This window comes from Gracilinanus agilis, chromosome 2, assembly GCF_016433145.1.
Source record: "Gracilinanus agilis isolate LMUSP501 chromosome 2, AgileGrace, whole genome shotgun sequence".
NCBI lineage: Eukaryota > Metazoa > Chordata > Mammalia > Didelphimorphia > Didelphidae > Gracilinanus > Gracilinanus agilis.
Genome location: NC_058131.1, coordinates 261,711,178 through 261,715,756, shown reverse-complemented (window position 1 = coordinate 261,715,756; position 4,579 = coordinate 261,711,178).

Genomic DNA, 4,579 nt, shown 5'->3' with positions numbered 1-4,579 from the left:
TGAAGAGCTAAGACTTGGGGGTGGGGGGGTGGAATGTGACATGAAAGTAGTCTTCAAGTTTTTAAAAGGTTGTCATGCAGGAGAAGGTTTAGAAATATTTTGCACCAAAGGGCAAACCTAGCATTAGTGGGTACAAATCATATAGAAGATTTAGAGTTGTAGTAAACAATAATAAATATTTAATCATTAGAGCTATCCAAAATGGAATGAACTCTCTTAGAAAAAAAATGGGTTACTCCCCACTGGAAGTTTTTAAACAAAAGCTGAATAGCTATTTTTCAGGGATCCTTTAGAGGAAATTGTTCTGGACTTAGATGGCCTCTGATGCCCTTTTGCCATGAGATTCTGATTCTTAGCCCTAGTTCTCATTTGATTTCTTTTCAAGATTGCCAGATAGATTCATTCCTGAGAAGTATGATGTTGCCAAATGTGGAGCAGTCAGATTCAAGCCAAGAACCAGGTGAGAGGGACAGGGATATAGGTACATGGACAGGAGTTGAATTTCATTTTTAGCAGCAGGAGTCAATTAAATTAGATTTGATTGAGTATCTCTTATGCACAAGGCATTTTACTATGTCCTGAGGATATAAAAATGAAAATTGGCACAATCTCTGCTCTTGAGAGTGCATCATCACCTTGGGGGCCAGATGATGGGAAAAGAAGCATGGAGATAAATACATTCACCTATTCAACAAATATTTGTCAAGTACTTATTACATTCAAGACTTGGTGATAAGCAGGAAGAGACAAATATTTTTAAGTGGCATGGTTCCTGCCCTCAAGAAGCTTACATCCTACTAGGAGGATATCATATGTACAAAGAAATATAATACAAGGTAGAATGTGATAGAAACATAAGAGAGATCCAGGCAAAGTGGTCTATGAAAATTTGAGGACGAAATTCTTTCTAAATGTGACAAGTGCTTATGAGAGGTCAAACAGAGAGGAAGACAGCCCTGGGAAAGCATAGATTATTCCTAGAACAGCTAGGTTGTACAGTGGATAGTGTCAACTCTGCTATTTACTGAACCTATTTGACTTTGGACAAGTCATCTAAACTCTTAATTCTTCAATTTTCTTATCTGTAAAATGAGTGGGGTTATACAACATGACTATCTAAGACCCCTTGAGTATGATCCACTAGAAAGGGGGCCTAGTGTTTGAAGACAAGGTTCAGTTCTTGGCTCTGCTATTTACTGTCTCTGTGATTTTGGCCAATTCACTTAACTTCTCCTGGTCTCAGAGAAGCCCTGCTCATATATAGAACAAATTCAGACTGGATGATCTCTGAAGTCGATTTCAGCTTTAAATCTGTGATCCTAATGACTAAGGAAAATCTTCATGGAGGAAAAGGAATAAATAGAGGAGAAAAGAGGAGAAGAAAGGAAAAATTTAGGAGTTAAGTTCAGGGTGTCATGAAGGGATGAGAAGATGTTAAAAAGCTTCAGAAAAGTAATAGAGGAATGGGTTATATTTTGGAAACAGTAGAGAGACAGGAGCCCTGGATTTTGTATTGGCAAAGTAGCTGGAAATAGTGTAAGAAGAGATGAGGGAGGCCTGTAATGCCAGTCAAAAGCTTTTTAAATGAGATTTTGTTTAAGTGTCTTGTGTCTCTGACAAAAATGAAAGGATCACTAATATGACAGAAAAAGAAAATGACAAATGTTGAAGGGGATGTGGGAAAATTGGGACACTAACACACTGTTGGTGGAGTTGTGAACTGATCCAACCATTTTGGAGAACGGTTTGAAACTATGCCCAAAAGGGCTATAAAACAACCCAAAGAGATAAAAATAATAATAAAAGGAAAGAAAAAGGACCTATCTGTACAAAAATATTTATAGCTGCTCTTTTTGTGGTGGCAAAGAATTGGAAATTGAAGAGATATCCATCAAGAGGAGAAACAAGTCATATATATTATTATGGAATACTATTGTGCTATAAGAAATGACAAGCAGGATGCTTTCAGAAATACCTGGAAAGACTTACATGAACTGATGCAAAGTGAATTAAGCAGGACCGGAAAAACATACTATCACCATATATGAATGACTTGACAATTCTCAGCATTACAAAGATCGAAGGCAATCCAAAGGGCTCGTGATGAAAAATGCAATCCACCTCCAAAGAAAGAACTGATAGAATCAGAATGCAGATTGAAGCATATTATTTTTGCTTTATTTTTTTCCTGTATGGGTGGGGGAGGAATCTGTGTTTTCTTTCACAATATGACAAAAATGGAAATATGTTTTGTATGATTGCACATGTATAACTTACATCAAATTGTTTGCCTTCTCAATTAGGTGGAGAGGGCAGGGAGGGAGAGAATTTGGAACTCAAAATTTCAGAAAATGAATGTTAAACCTTGTTTTTACATGTAATTGGAAAAAAATAAGATATTTTTAAAAGGTCAGGACTATCATCCTGACTGCCCAAAGCAAAGGTCATGCAAATTAAGTACTGATTGCCCAACAAGGGGAAGGAAGAAAGGTGGAAAGAAGGGATGAAGAGATTCAGAATTCGGGTTGTATTTCCTCCTTTCCAATGGAGAAGAGGATAATCTTCTAGAATAGTAGCCTAGTTATCCACATTCTCTGCTTACCAGCAGTCTATCAACTCTGAAAACTAAATTGACTATCCCAGAGAACCAAAGAACAATTCATATTTCTAAAATAGTCTATGAGAATCTTTAGAAAGCTAGAGAATTGCTCACTGTTCTTGGGGCAAATTGTCCCTCTTCCCCTGCCTGATGCCCTTATTCCTAAGCTTCCATGCCCTCCAGATGCTCTTCAAGTTTATCCTTCACCCAGCCTTCCATTCTACTCCCCAGCCCTTAATTCCCAACACCATTGCCTTCATTGGTTTCTCAGAACCATACCCTCAATACAGCCTGGTTACAGTAAAGTCCCTCTGCAGAATCAGATTGTGCAAAAGGAGAGTGGGGGAAGGAAAGGGGAAAGAGGAGGTTGGGGAGAACAGAAACTAAATTTCCTGGCTTTACAAACAGAGATCAAATATGGTATGTGGGAGGGTGGGAGGCCTAATACCGAGTATGTTTGTATTTTAATTTTTCTAGATATTTGTCTGTTGTATGTGCATAAGTCTTTCTCCATATACTCCTGTGTGTACATGCTTTCTGTGTGTCTCTGGTTTGTATGTGTTCAGAGCTCTCTTCATCTTCCCTCCCTTCTTCTCTTTCCCTCCCTTCCTCCCTCCTCTCTCTCTCTCTCTCTCTCTCTCTCTCTCTCTCTCTCTCTCTCTCTCTGGCAACATCATCTCTTCTCCCATCTTCTATTACTTCACAACCTGTTTCCCCAGACAGCCCTCGCAGGAGGCCGGGGAGCCCCCACTGCTGCCCTCCCCGCTTCTGGGTCTCCTATTTCACTCACACACATTCAGCAGATGGGATCCAGCTGTGACTCCAACAGCTGCATCTGAAGTTGGAGAGGGCGAACAGAGGATTCATTTCCCTTTTCTACTTTTATTTTGCTGCAGGGTAGGGGCAGTAGGGAGTCACTAGTGGCTTCGGGGCAGAGTAGAGGGTGGTAAAAGAGTAAAGGGGATCTGGAATGTTTAAAATAGGAAAGATTAGTGTATGCCACTTTTTCAGTGTTACATTTCTCAAGGGGAGAATCACTGAGTATCTTTATCACTAGCGGAACAAAATGAGCTAATCCCTGCCCTGGGACCTGGAGGTCTGACTGCTGCCAGTACCCTAACGGCCATTTCCAGTTCTCCCCAGCAGACTCAGGACAACACGATCCCATCTGCTTACTTCTCCTTGCTTCCTTCCACAAAGGCCCTGGTCCGTTGAGCCCCACAAAATCCTCAAACCCACTCCTGCCCATTCCTCATCCCCAACACTGAGAGCAAAACTTCCTCCACAGCTCAGGGATGGAGAGGAACTTCTTGTTCCTCTCAGTCACCGCCTTGCTGTATGACCTTGGAGTGGAAAAGAGAGTCACTTCTGGGTCTCAGTTTCCTTTTATAATAAAACCAAACAATTGGAAAGATGATCGGTTCCAGCTCTACCAGTCTATCATTCTCTGGATGGTCGCTTCCTTCCAGCTCTTCCCATTGGAGAGAAAAACCAAATTTGGGTATGAGGAAGGAGTTGCTGATCCTGAAGACTATACTATGAGTGGTGGACACCTTGCTTCCCTCCCCACCCCCAACTCCTCCCACACAGCTACTGGCCCAAATAAGCCGCTTCTGTAGCGACCCAGATCTCCGGCTGCTCGCTCTTACCCAGAGATAGGGCCAGGCCCCGTTGTTTCCGTGATTCCTCGTGCCTGCTCCTCACATCCCGTTGCTTGCTGCAGGAGAGGCAATTGCATAGGGAAAGACCGAGGTCTTTCCGAGTACGGACAGGTGAGGTCACTGTGAGCTAGTCAACCCCAGGCTCTGGGATTAACTCTACAGTAATAGCGATCCAATTCTCTAGTGCAGACATGAGAAAACACACCCAGACCTGGACAAAAATATGGAGGGAGGAGAGAGGGTGAGAGATTATGAGAGGAGAGAGGGAGGGAGGGAGGGAGGGAGGGATGGAGAGAGAGAGAGAGAGAGAGAGAGAGAG